We start from the raw sequence: 14,789 nt of genomic DNA, 5'->3' as shown, positions 1-14,789 counted from the left end.
TTCCTAAGTATTTTATTCTTTTCGTTGCAATGGTGAATGGAATTGTTTCCTTAATTTCTTTTTCTACTTTCTCATTATTAGTGTATAGGAATGCAAGGGACTTCTGTGTGTTGATTTTATATCCTGCAACTTTACTATATTCATTGATAAGCTCTAGTAATTTTCTGGTGCAGTCTTTAGGGTTTTCTATGAGGGTTTTCTTAGAGGATCATGTCATCTGCAAACAGTGAGAGTTTTACTTCTTCTTTTCCAATTTGGATTCCTTTTCTTTCTTTTTCTGCTGATTGCTGTGGCCAAAACTTCCAGAACTATGTTGAACAGTAGCGGTGAAAGTGGGCACCCTTGTCTTGTTCCTGACTTTAGGGGAAATGCTTTCAACTTTTCACCATTGAGGATTAATGTTTGCTGTGGGTTTGTCATATATAGCTTTTATTATGTTGAGGTATGTTCCTTCTATTCCTGCTTTCTGGAGAGTTTTTATCATAAATGGATGTTGAATTTTGTCAAAGGCCTTCTCTGCATCTATTGAGATAATCATATGGCTTTTATTTTTCAATTTGTTAATGTGGTGAATTACATTGATTGATTTGCAGATATTGAAGAATCCCTGCATCCCTGGGATAAAGCCCTCTTGGTCATGGTGTATGATCTTTTAAATGTGTTGTTGGATTCTGATTGCTAGAATTTTGTTAAGGATTTTTGCATCTATGTTCATCAGTGATATTGGCCTGTAATTTTCTTTTTCTGTGGCATCTTTGTCAGGTTTTGGTATTAGGGTGATGGCGGCCTCATAGAATGAGTTTGGAAGTTTACCTTCCTCTGCAATTTTCTTGAAGAGTTTGAGTAGGATAGGTGTTAGCGCTTCGCTAAATTTTTGGTAGAATACAGCTGTGAGGCCGTCTGGACCTGGGCTTTTGTTTGCTGCAAGATTTCTGATTACAGTTTCAATTTCTGTGCTTGTGATGGGTCTGTTAAGATTTTCTATTTCTTCCTGGTTCAGTTTTGGAAAGTTGTACTTTTCAAAGAATTTGTCCATTTCTTCCGCATTGTCCATTTTATTGGCATATAATTGCTGATAGTAGATCTCTTATGATCCTTTGTATTTCTGTGTTATCTGTTGTGATCTCTCCATTTTCATTTCTAATTTTATTGATTTGATTTCCACTGCTCTTTTTAAACACTGTTCTATCGCACACATACACATATTTACCCCAATAATACAATGCTTAGTTGACTTCTTCCTGTGCATTATAAAAATGGTATAATACTGTAAGCAGTCTTCTGGGATTTGGGGGTTTTTACTCAACACTCTTAGGCACTCCATGTTGCTGAATGTAGTTCTTAGCTCACTCAATTTCCTTTATACACAATTAAACATCCATTAAGTGAATATACCATAATGTGTTTATCCATTTTCTGTAAATGGGGGGAGGAGTTTGCATTACTTCCTGTTGTCAGTAAATGTGCAAGGAGTTTCTCTAGTCTATATACATGGGAGTGGAGCTGCTACATCCCAGGATGTGCCAATGTCCAAGAGAAAGTAAAATTGCTTCCTAAAGGTTTTACGACAAGTTACAGTCCTACCAGCAATGTTTAAAAGTGCCTCCTACTTTCTACCCTTTACAATTCTTAGTATTATCAGTGGGGGTGAAACGGTATCTTACTGTAGCCTTAATCTGCATTTCCTATTAGTGAGATTGAGAACTGTTTTTTTATTGGTCATAGACACATTGGTCTTACTGTTTTCTGTCGAATGTCTGTTAATATCTTTTCTATACTTTTTTCTATCTTATTTATCTTTCTCATCACTTTATTTCCATGCTCTGCATATTAATCCTTATAAACTAAGAGTGTTACATGAATTTTCCTTACTCTGGCTTCTTTTTCATTAAAAAAAATCTTTAATTAAAACATTTTAAATGTTAATGTAGTTGAACCTATTAACATTCTCTTCTCTGGTTTGTGCTTTTATAATCTTCTTCAAGAAACCTTTTTGTACTTCAAGGCCAGAAAGATCATCTCTCATATTTTAATTTTTAAAGTTTTGTTTTTGATGCTTGAATCCTTAATTTGTGTGGAATTCATTTTTTGTGTAGGATGTGAGGGGCCGACTGAAATTAAGTAACTGCCCTAGAAAGCTTCCTCCCCACTGATCTTGCATAGCTCCATGTAAGCTAGAGACTGTTATACAGGCTTTTATTCACCTTTGTTATTTTTGTTTATTCCTTGAGTAAATGGCACAATGTTTTATTTTATAATTTTTTATAAAAGTAAGGCAATTCTCACAACCTTATTCTTTTCATGAATGTCATATCTATTTTTTACTCTTCCATATAAATGTAAAGATCTGCTATTCAAGAGCCATAAAAAACCCCAAAACCTGTTATTTTGATTATAACAGAATTGACTTTATAAATCAAATTGTGGAAAACTGAGGTGTTTATGGTATGTATGTTCTTATCCATGAACATTACATACCCTTCTGCTTATTTAGGTCTTTTAAAATGTCTTTCAGTAAAGTTTTATCACTTTCTGCACATAGGCCTTATGACTTTCTGGTTAGATTTAGTACTGGGAATTTTATATAAATTTTTTTTTGGAGAACTATATTTTTGTAACAAAGTAACTACATGTTAAAATTATGTTTTCTAGTATTTATTGCTGCTGTATAGAAATGTAACATTTTTATTTACTGACTTTACAGGCAACTACCTTGATAACACATTGTTACTTCTAAAAATGTGTGTGTCTTTTAGGTTTGCTATGCAGATAATCACATCATTTCTGAATAACATGTTTTTTTTCTTCCTAATACTTATGCTAGGACTTTCAGTACAATGCTGAGAAGAAGGGGTAATGGTGGGCATTATTTTTCCTGACTTCAAAGAATTATTTAAAATACTTCTTCCATTAAGAATTATCATTGATAAAAATGTTTTGTGGATTCTTCTCATCAGATTAAAGAAATTCTTCTCTATTCTTAATTTGTACTACCTTTAGTTCATGAATGTACTGAATTTTATCAAATGCAATCTACTGAAATGATTTCATAATTTTTCTCCTTTAATTTGGGTGATGAAATTTTAGCTTCTCCTGAAGCTACACCACAGGCTAATATACTTATGAATATAAATTCGAATGGACTGACTGGCTTATCAGCAGCAGAAAAAGGTGTGTGTGTGTGTTGGTTTGTCAGGTTGTTTCATTAAATCAATCATTTTCTGCTTTATATATTTTGAAGTTATCTTACTGGGTATGCATAAGGTTATCATTATCAGTCAGTTCAGTTGCTGAGTAGTGTTTGACTCTTTGCGACCCCAAGGACTGCAGCACGCCAGGCTTCCCTGCCCATCACCAACTCCTGGAGTTCACTCAAACTCAGGTCCATCGAGTCGGTGATGCCATCCAACCATCTCATCCTCTGTCATCCCCTTCTCTAGCTGCCTTCAATCTTTCCCAGCATCCGGTCTTTTCTAATGAGTCACTTCTTTGCATCAAGTGGCCAAAGTACTGGAGCTTCAGCTTCAACATCAGTCCTTCCAATGAATATTCAGGACTGATTTCCTTTAGGGTTGACTGGTTGGATCTCCTTGCAGTCCAAGGGACTCTCAAGAGTCTTCTCCAACACCACAGTTCAAAAACATCAATTCTTTGGTGCTCAGCTTTCTTTATGGTCCAGCCCTCACATCCATACATGACTACTGGAAAAACCATGACTATACGGACCTTTGTTGGCAAAGTAATATTTCTGCTTTTTAATATGCTGTCTAGGTTAATCGTAACTTTTCTTCCAAGGAGCAACTGTTTTTAATTTCACGGCTGCAGTCACCATCTGCAGTGATTCTGGAGCCCAAGAAAATAAAGTCTGTCACTATTTCCACTGTTTTCTCATCTATTTGCTATGAAATGATGGGACCGGATGCCATGATCTTAAGAGTTTTGAATGCTAAGTTTTAAGCCACCTTTTTCACTCTCCTCTTTCAGATTCATCAAGAGACTCTTTAGTTCCTCTTTGCTTTCTACCATAAGGGTGGTTTCATCTGCATATCTGAGGTTATTGATATTTCTCCCTGCAATCTTGATTCCAGCTTGTGCTGGAATCAAGCCTCACATTTTGCATGATGTACTCTGCATTCAAGTTAAATAAACAGGGTGACAATATACATACAACCTTGTTGTACTCCTTTCCCAACTTGGAACCAGTCCGTCATTCCATGTCTGGTTCTAACTGTTGCTTCTTGATCTGTATACAGATTTCTCAGGAGGCAGCCTAGGTGATCTGCTATTCTCATCTCTTGAAGAACTTTCCAGTTTGTTGTGATCCACACAAAGGTTTTAGCATGGTCAATGAAATAGAAGTAGGCATTTTTCTGGAACTCTTGCTTTTTCGATGATCCAACAGATGCTGGCAATTGACCTCTGGTTCCTCTGCCTTTTCTAAATCCAGCGTGAACATCTGGAGTTCTCGGTTCAAGTACTGTTGAAGCCTAGCTTGGAGAATTTTGAGTATTACTTTGCTAGTGTGTGAGATGACTGCAATTGTATGGTAGTTTGAACATTCTTTGGCATTGTCCTTCTTTGGGAACGGAATGAAAACTGACCTTTTCCAGTCCTGTGGTCACTGCTGAGTTTTCCAAATTTGCTGGCATATTGAATGCAGCACTTTCACAGCATCATCTTTTAGGATTTGAAATAGCTCAGCTGGAATTCCTTCACCTCCACTAGCTCTGTTTGTAATGATGCTTCCTAAGGCTCACTTGACTTTGCACTCCATGATGTCTGGGTCCAGGTGAGTGATCACAACACTGTGGTTATCTGGGTCACTAAGATCTTTTTTGTATAGTTCTTCTGTGTATTCTTGTCACCTCTTAATATCTTCTGCTTCTGTTAGGTCCATACTGTTTCTGTCCTTTATTGAGCCCATCTTTGCATGAAATGTTCCCTTGGTACCTCTTATTTTCTTGAAGAGATCTCTAGTCTTTCCCATTCTATTGTTTTCCTCTATTTCTTTGCATTGATAACTCAGGAAGGCTTTCTTATCTTTCTTTGGTATTCTTTGGAACTCTGCATTCAGATGTATATATCTTTCCTTTTCTCCTTTGCCTTTCACTTCTCTTCTTTTCTCAGCTATTTGTAAGGCCTCTTGAGACAACCATCTTGTTTTTTGCACTTCTTTTTCTGGTATATATTTCTGGTGAATTAAAGCTTTTATCATTACATGGTCATTCTCTCTGACCCTAATAATTTTTCTGCTCTGAAATATATCTTTTCAGGTAATTAATGTAACTGTCTTTACTACCTTTTGGTAGTATATTCATTTTTGATTAGTATTTTCCCATTATTTTCAGCATTTCTATTATGTTTTAGGTATGACTTAAAAAATATATGTAGCTCCTTTAAAAAATTTCCAATTTGACATTAGTGTGATTTACACTGTGGATGATTTTAAAGACTATTATATTTCTTGGTTTCTTTTATCCAAATTCTTGAATGCTTTTTTTCCTTTTTTGGTGGCATTTCTTGTTTTTTTTTTTTTTTCCTTCTCTTCTTACTCCATTATTTTATCCTCACAGGTTTGGGATTTGCACATTTTTTAAAAGGTTACCCTTAAATTTCTACTCAATTTTTAACTTAAAGTCCAAGCAACATACTAACTTAACCCTCTTGAACACGAAAAGGGCCTTTAAATACCTTAACTCTGTTTATCCCATTCTCAAATGTACATTTGTCCAGAATTTGTTTCATCATTACAAAAGAAATCTCAAACTGTTTTCTACAGTGTTTGTTTGGGTTTGTATACCTGTGTTATTTTATTTGCTTAGTAAATCTTCCTTTGCTTCAGATAGCTTTTCTTTAGTTATCATACAGAAAAGCTCCTTCAGGGTGGGGCTCTTGGTAAACTTTTTCCAGTTCTTTAAGTGCCTTTACTCTTCGTCATTGTAGGGGCCACAATTCTAGAGGGCCTGGTATCCTTCCAAAACTGTCATCTGGATTAGACAGTTGCTATGAGAAACATTCAATCAAATTCCTCTATAGGAAATCTGTCCTTTCTGTCTCCATGAGGGCAGAGATCTTTGTCTTAATTTTTCTTCACTGCTATACACCAAGCCCTTGAGAAGTATTTCGCACAAAGCAGGCCTTTGCTACATATTTGTTGAATGAATGGCTGCTGTTATATTTCTTAAGCTAGTTCCTCTCAGATGCAAATCCAAAATTGTACAATCTGCTTTGTGAAGTTGTGGCTGAACACTACAAACCACATTTCTCCTTTGCTAGCGGGCTTCTTGTTGAGTTCTGCAAATGTGTGCTAGGCATTGGAAGGTGGGAAGGAGTGGGATTTTTTCCCTCAGTTGGTATGCTATTCCAGTTGCTCATTCTGGCAACACTTCCAGACCCAGTGGCCAGCCTGTGCTCTCTCCTCTGAAGCAGGAACTCTAGTTCACCCAGAGTTCTTACCTGTGAACTCTAGATTTCAGAAACCCCAAGGGTTTGCCTTCCCACTCCCTACACTGCATATCTCTGACTTACTTAAGTGTTTCCTTTTCTCTTTTTCAGCCCTCCACCACAATGTACAGTCATGTCTCAGAGATCCTGCTTGGTTACAGACCTCCACAATAAAGGGAATACTGCAAAAAAGCGAGTCACACAAACTTTTTGGTTTCCTAGTACATATAGAAGTTATGTTTACATTTAATACTATAGTCTATTATGTGTGCAGTAGCACTGTGTCTAAAAAAATATGTGCTGTTTTGTTAGTCGTTCAGTCGTTTGTGACCCCATGGACTAGAGCCCACCAAGCTCCTCTGTCCATGGAATTCTCCAGGCAAGAATACTGGAGTGGGTTGCCATGCCCTTCTCCAGGGGATCTTCCTGACCCAGGGACTGAACCCAGGTCTCCTGCACTGCAGGCAGATTCTTAACTGTTTGAGCTACCCAGGAAGCCCTAAAAAAAGAAAAAACAAAACTATGTACATATCTTCATTAAAAATACCTCCTTGCTAAAAAATGGTGACAATCAGCTGAACCTTCAGTGAGTGGGAACAGTAACATCAAAGATCACTGGTCAGGGATCACCGTAACAGAAGTCGTAACGAAAAAGTTCAAAGTATTGTGAGAATTACCAAAATGTGACACAGAGAAAGTGAAAACCGCACCAACAGATTTGCTCAAGACAGGGTTTCCACAAACCTTCAATCTGCAAAAAATGCAGCATCTGCCAAGCACAATAAAGCGAAGTGCAATAAAACTAGGTCTGCCTGTAATCAGTTCTCTAAATTAAATTTGTTTTTTGAAATACGTAATGATGTTTCTGTTTTCCTGACAGGATCCTGACTGAAACAGACACTCTGAAGATATCTTTTGTCTTTGCCATAATGCATCTTGGCGTGGATTTATTTCTATTTACCCAGTTTGGGACACCTGGTGCTTCCTGAATCTGTGGATTTGCTTATTTCCTTATCTTTATAACACTCCAGGTAATTTTTTACATAAAGTTTGCAATTCACTGATTACTCAATTGTGGCTAAATCTATCTAACTCATCCACTGGGCACTTGACTTAATTAGTCACACAAATGTATTTTTAGCTTAAGATGTATGTAATTTTTAAAAATTTGCCTACTCATTTTTTGATATGCCATTTCTTTGCTCACCGTTGTGACTACACCTTTTAGGTGTTTTAGAATGAAAAATTTCAAATGCATATACAAAAAAAGGAAACAGTATAATGAACTCCATGTGCTCACCACCTAGATTCAACATTTATCAGCAACTCATGGTCATACTCACGTACACAAGGTAATGGTTGTCTCGTGGAATGCATTTGGGAGCACTGCCGTCTCTTCATTTTTTTGGAATACTTTGAAAGGGGTAAGTATTAACTTTTCTTTGTATGTTTGATAGACTTGCCCTGTGAAGCTATCTAGTCCTAGACTTTTGTTTTTTGTAGTTTCTTGATTACGGATTCAGTTTTAATACTAGTAGTTGATCTGTTCAGATTATCTGTTTCTTCCTGATTGAGTCGTGGAAGACTGTATGTTTCTAGAAATTTATTCATTTCTTCTTCTAGGTTATCCAGTTTCTTGGCATATAACTGTTCGTAGTATTCTCTATTTTTTTTTTCCATAGTATTCTCTTATGACTGTATATCTGTGATATGTTTTAATTTCTGTCATTTGGATCCTTTCTCTTTTATCCTTGATGAGCCTGGATAAAGTCTTATTACTTTTATCTTTACAAAAAAAACAGTTCTTGGTTTCTCTGACCTTTTCTATTGTTTTGCTTGGTCTCTACTTCTCCTATTTTATTATTTCCTAACTTATTCAGTTCAGTTCAGTTCAGTCACTCAGTCGTGTCTGACTCTTTGCGACCCCATGAATCGCAGCACGCCAGGCCTCCCTGTCCATCACCAATTCCCAGAGTTCACTCAGATTCACGTCCATCAAGTCAGTGATGCCATCCAGCCATCTCATCTTCTGTCGTCCCCTTTTCCTCCTGCCCCCTCAATCCCTCCCAGCATCAGGGTCTTTTCCAATGAGTCAACTCTTCTCATGAGGTGGCCAAAGTACTGGAGTTTCAGCTTCAGCATCAGTCCTTCCAATGAATACCCAGGACTGATCTTCTTTAGGATGGACTGGTTGGATCTCCTTGCAGTCCAAGAGTTTTCTCTAACACCACAGTTCAAAAGCATCAATTCTTCGGCACTCAGCTTTCTTTACAGTCCAACTCTCACATCCATACGTGACCACTGGAAAAACCACAGCCTTGACTAGATGGACCTTTGTTGGCAAAGTAATGTCTCTGCTTTTCAATATGCTATCTAGGTTGGTCATAATTTTCCTTCCAAGGAGTAAGCATCTTTGAATTTCATGGCTGCAATCACCATCTGCAGTGATTTTGGAGCCCCCCCAAATAAAGTCCAACACTGTTTCCATTGTTTCCCCATCTACTTCCCATGAAGTGATGGGACCAGATGCCATGATCTTAGTTTTCTGAATGTTGAGCTTTAAGTCAACTTTTCCACTCTCCTCTTTTACTTTCATCAAGAGGCTTTTGAGTTCCTCTTCACTTTCTGCCATAAGGGTGGTGTCATCTGCATATCTGAGGTTATTGATATTTCTCCTGGCAATCTTGATTCCAGCTTGTGTTTCTTCCAGCCCAGCGTTTCTCATGATCTACTCTGCATATAAATTAAATAAGCAAGGTGACAATATACAGCCTTGATGTACTCCTTTTCCTATTTGGAACCAGTCTGTTGTTCCATGTCCAGTTCGAACTGTTGCTTCCTGACCTGCATAGAGGTTTCTCAAGAGGCAGGTCAGGTGGTCTGGTATTCCCATCTCTTTCAGAATTTTCCAGTTTATTGTGATCCACACAGTCCAAGGCTTTGGCAGAGTCAATAAAGCAGAAATAGATGTTTTTCTGGAACTCTCTTGCTTTTTCGATGATCCAGTGCATGCTGGCAATTTGATCTCTGGTTCCTCTGCTTTTTCTAAAACCAGCTTGAACATCTGGAAGTTCACGGTTCACATATTGCTGAAGCCTGGTTTGGAGAATTTTGAGCATTACTTTACTAGCATGTGAGATGAGTGCAATTGTGCAGCAGTTTGAGCATTCTTTGGCATTGCCTTTCTTTGGGACTGGAATGAAAACTGACCTTTTCCAGTCCTGTGGCCACTGCTGAGTTTTCCAAATGTGCTGGCATACTGAGTGCAGCACTTTCACAGCATCATCTTTTGGGATTTGAAATAGCTCAACTGGGTTTATCTTTTTCTTTCCCAGGCAAGAATGCTGGAGTAGGTTGCCATATCCTTCTCCAGGGGATCTTCCTGACCCAGGGGTAGAACCTGTGTCTCCTGCATTGCTGGCAGATTCTTTACCACTGAGCCACCAGGGAAGCCCTGTTTCTTTTTCTAATTCCTTTAGATGGTAGGTGGTTACGTTTAAGATTTTGTTTCTTGAGGTATGCCTGCATTGCTACAAAATTCCCTCTTGTGACTGTTACTGCTGTGTCCCACAGACTTTGGAAAGTTGTTTATTTTCATTTGTCTCAAGGTATTTTCTGATCTCCTCTTTGATTTCTTCATTGACCTGCTGGTTTTTAAGTATCATGTTTAGTCTCCATGTATTTCTGTTTTTCCCATTTTTCTTTTGTAACTGATCTCTAGTTTTCATATTGTTGTGGTCAGATAAGATGCTTGATATAACTTCTATGCTCCTAAATTTACTGGGACTAGTTTTGTGTCCTAGCATGTGATCCATTCAGGAGAATGGTCCATGTGCACTTGAAAACAATGTGTATTCTGCTGTTTGGGGATGGAGTGTGTGTGTGTGTGTGTGTGTGTGTGTGTGTTAGTTGCTGTTTGGGGATGGAGTGTGTGTGTGTGTGTGTGTGTGTTAGTTGCTCAGTTGTGTCCAACTCTTGCAACCCTATAGACCAGAGACCATCAGGCCTCCCTGTCCATGGAATTCTCCAGGCAAGAATACTGGAGTGGGTAGCCATTTCCTTCTCCAGAGGATTTTCTCGATCCAGGGATTGAACCTGGGTCTCCTGCAATTCTGGCAGTTTCTTTACCATCTAAGCCACCAGGGAAGCCTGGAATGTCCTATAGATATCTATTAAAGCCAAGTAGTCTAATGTCATTTAAGGCCACTGTTTCCTTATGGATTTTCTGTCTGGGTGATTAATTTGTCCATTGATATAAGTGGGGTATTAAAGTCCCCCATTATTATTGTATTACTGTCAGTCTTTAGGTCTTTTAATATTTGCTTTATATATTTAAGTGCTCCTGTATTGGGTGCATTTATGTTTATGAATGTTATATCCTCTTCTTGTATTGATCCCTTTATCATTACACAATGCCCTTCTTTGTCTTTTATTATAGACTTTGTTTTAAAGTGGAAAAGTATCTAAAGACCACAATCTGGGTACTGAGGGTGCTTACTAATACTGGGCTAGTGACTCTACTACAGCAAAATAAAGCCAGCATATGTGTAAATACGTCAATTAAATATATCAGGAATTCTTACTAATACTTTCAGTTTAAGATTAAAGATGTTTACGTCATTGTTCTCACATTTCTATGTTCTTTCACCCATATTCAAAATTCCAGTTTCCAAATCACCAACAAAACTACTCGTTTACTTTGCAGTACATGCACCTATAATCCCAAAGGAATAACATTAATATTATTAGCAACAGTACTACTGAAAACAGTATAAGGTTTTCCCTTGTTCTTAGGATAAATTTCATTAGGAATGTACAGCCAAATAACTGTGTTTTAAAGTCACTTGGAATAGTTCCTCTTGATGTGGTTATACTACCAATGGAATGCATAGTTAGGCTCAATTTTACTTTTAATTAGGAAATTACCTTATTTAAAAATTTTTTGTAATTATGCAAAATATTTGGCTTCAAAGTAAAAAAAACGTAGATTCAAGGAAAGCTAGCTTTATTTCCTGTCTTTTCTACCCTATTTCTATCTTCCTTCCATGGACAGCATTTAAAAATTTTTTTCAAAGTTAGTCTTTTCATTTAAAAATATGTTTCTTTCTATAAATATTCTCCTTCCCTACAACTTGCTATTTTAAAAAGATATAAGTAGTAATCTGAGGTATAATTTTTTTCTATTGTTCTTTTTTTCACTTGCTGTATTCTGGAGATTATTTCATATAAGTTTATAGAGATTGTCCTCATTCATTTTGACAGCTGCAGAAGCCTCCACTGTGTGGATTTCACACACAATGAACAACCACAGTGAACTGTTTATTCAATCAACCCCCTACTACTGGGCATTTGGATTGTTTTTTGCTGACTAATACAAGTCAGGTTACAATCAACAGTCTTACTCATAGGTATTTTTGTCAGATAAATTTTTTGCCATTGTATTTTTAGGAAATATTCCTAAAAGTAGGATTGCTGGATGAATGGGTAAATGAACGTATAATCTTGCTAGATAGATAATCTGCTAGGCATCTAATTCCTCTCAGAGAGGAATTATTTTGCATTTCTCCCAACAGTGTATGGCAGTGCCAGTTTTCCCTAGGTCACACCAAGGGTATCCTAACAAACTTCTGAATTTTTGCCAAACATAGAGGCAAGAAATATCTCAGTATAATTTTGTTCTTTTTCTAGCTTTTTGGGATAGAAGCATAGATCACTAATTTCAGCCTGTTTTTTTTTTTTTAAGTTAATATATCCATTAGTTTATAGGGCTACAAACTTGCCTCAAGCATTGCTTTAGCTGCATCCCACAAGTTTTGATATACAAGATCTTTATTGTCATTCATTTAAAAAGTTTCTAATTTTGCTTTCTTCACCAAATTGTGAGTTATTCACAAAGTGAAAGTGTTAGTTGCTCAGTCGTGACCAATTCTTTGTGACCCCATGGACTGCAGCCCAACAGGCTCCTCTGTCCATGGAGTTCTTTAAGCAAGAATACTGGATCAGGCAGCCATTCCCTTCCCCAGGGGGACCTTCTTGACCCAGGGATTGAACCTGAGTTTCCTGCACTGCCAGCAGATTCTTCACCATCTTGAGCCACCAGGGGCAGGTACACTACTAATCTCACCAAAATCACTGGGAATTTTCTGTCTTTATTTTTTTTCTGATCTTTTTCTCTAGGTTAATTCCATTACAGTTGGAAAATAAACTCTGAATTATTTCAGTGGTTTAATATTTAACTGAGGCTTAATTTATGATTCAGCTTGTGATCAGTATGGTAAATGTTCCACATGCATTTTTAAAATAAGACGTTTGTCACAGTTGAATGTGGCATGATATGAATATCAGTTATGTCAAGTATGTATATGAGCAAGATGTTCTGTATCATATTTTTTGTCCGCTTAGTTCTGTCACCTATTAAGAGGTATGTTAAAGTCTATTTTGATCATGGATTCATTGCTCCCTTTACATCTGTTGATGTTTAATGTCTGTCTATATCATGTGAAACTATGATACTGGTTCTGTACAGATACACAATTTTCAATATTCTGGTGGACTGACCACTTTATCAGTATGAATTGTCTTTATCTATAGAGTAATGCTTCCTGCCTTAAATTCCACATTGTCTGTTATTAGCATAGTAACAACAGCTTTCTTTTGATTAGTATTTATTTGATGTTATCTTTTTTCCATCGTTTAATTTCAGCTGTTTTGAATATTACTACAGGTGTGTTATCTGCAAACAGCATATAATTGGGTTCAACATTTTAAGCTAGTCTGATGTGAGCATTCTAATTGAGGTATGTAATCCTTTTATATAATTTACTGTGATCACTGATAAACTGGGTTTATTGCTATCATCTTACTATTTGCATTCTACTTCACCCACCTGTTTTATATTCCTTTGTCTTCGTGGCCTCCTTTATGAATTAATCAAATGTTTTTTATTATTTCATTTTCCCTTAATTACACATTCTTTAACTGTTCTTTTAGTAATTAGCTAAAAGTACAACATGCATCTTTGATTTATTATAGACTAAAAATATAAATTATTACTTCAATTTTATGACTTTCCTGTAATGCTAAAGCCTAATATTTTGTCCATGTGTATTTGTGGGAAATGAATCTTGTGTTTTCAGCTGTGTTCCCCTGGAAACTTATAAAGGTAGACTGTCACCCATGTTACTAGGCAACACTGCTTATGGTAAAGATGACCTGACTCTAAACTGCCAGTGGACTGTGATGACCTGGTAGAAAGACCCAGCTCTGAGTTTTCCCCTGTGTGACATTTCGTGTCCCTTGTTAGAACTCTTGGACTCTAGGCCACAGGACTGTTACAAGAGGCATTGGTTCTTACATGGAACTTGAGACTTCCAGGCTAGGATGGTTCCCACACTCACCTATGTGGTCCTGATCCCTTATCCCTGAGCTGTCAGCTGGGGGGCTGAGTAGAGAACAGTCCCCAGGACTGCTGTCAGAAAGCTATGGGAACTCTTGGAGAAATACATGAAAAGCTGCTCTGCTGGCTTGCTATGTCTTCTGTATTCTCCAGAGTGAAAGCAAGACAACAGCTCTACTGGGTTGGGCAAAATATGAAACATCTGTTGAGCTGAGCTTCAAACCAGAGGCAGTGTGCATTGCAGAGTGGTAGTAGCATCAGTGAAACAGACTTTCATATGCTTGGTTCAATGGCCAGAGCACCATGAAACAAATGGAACAGGGAGGGAGATGCTGGTAAGCCTCAGTGGGGACTAACCTTCTCAGAGTCTGATGGCAAAGGCTTACTGTGACAGGGGATAAATCTTCCCCTTGTAGGAATGGATGAAAGCTGGAGACAAACTTATGGTAAGAGAAAACGTCCCACTTTCCAAGAAATGCCTGGTGGAAAATGGGCTGACTGGCAAGAATCATATTCCCGTGGCGTAGCTGATGCATCTGAGCCAAAGGTGGCACTGATGCCTGACAAGGGGTGGGCAGGAGACAAGCACTCAAGGCTGCATGTTTGTGACTAGGTCTGGATCAGACAAGGGGGTGGAGCAGCGTGGCTCTGACCCAAGCTGGGTTGGCTGGGGATCCAACCAGCACAAAGTAGTGCTCACAAGCCACCACCTAAAGAACTGGGGGGACAAAAATGGGAGACTACCTCTGCACCAGCCCACAAGGTCAAAGAGGACGATGTGGCAACCTGGCAAACAAACTGGCTGCAACGGCAATGGCGGCAGCGTGCTGTGCATCTGGCATCACAGGCGAGACCTCGACAGAGGCCACCATGTGAGAGTAACCTCGGCTGCAAGCTGGGCGGCTTTTTGAGGGCTCTGAAAGTGCATAATGATTGAACCCTAAAATGG

General features: G+C 37.9%; 1 protein-coding gene and 1 long non-coding RNA gene across 5 annotated transcripts in view; one reads left to right on the top strand and one right to left on the bottom strand.

Moving 5' to 3' along the window:
- TTC17 (tetratricopeptide repeat domain 17) overlaps positions 1-14,789 on the bottom strand; it is a 125,598-nt gene that overhangs the window by 10,215 nt on the left and 100,594 nt on the right. The gene's annotated exons all lie outside the window — the stretch shown is intronic.
- The window catches only part of LOC138420633 (uncharacterized), a 70,620-nt gene that overhangs the window by 53,428 nt on the left and 2,403 nt on the right, over positions 1-14,789 (top strand). The window contains exons 5-7 of the long non-coding RNA XR_011249254.1: positions 7,325-7,475; positions 7,673-7,868; positions 13,169-13,241. This is a non-coding gene — a long non-coding RNA (uncharacterized lncRNA). The remainder of the gene's footprint in view (positions 1-7,324; positions 7,476-7,672; positions 7,869-13,168; positions 13,242-14,789) is intronic.

The sequence above is a fragment of the Ovis canadensis genome, chromosome 15, assembly GCF_042477335.2.
Source record: "Ovis canadensis isolate MfBH-ARS-UI-01 breed Bighorn chromosome 15, ARS-UI_OviCan_v2, whole genome shotgun sequence".
NCBI classification, from domain to species: Eukaryota; Metazoa; Chordata; class Mammalia; order Artiodactyla; family Bovidae; genus Ovis; species Ovis canadensis.
This window is presented reverse-complemented; position numbering and strand designations above follow the sequence as displayed.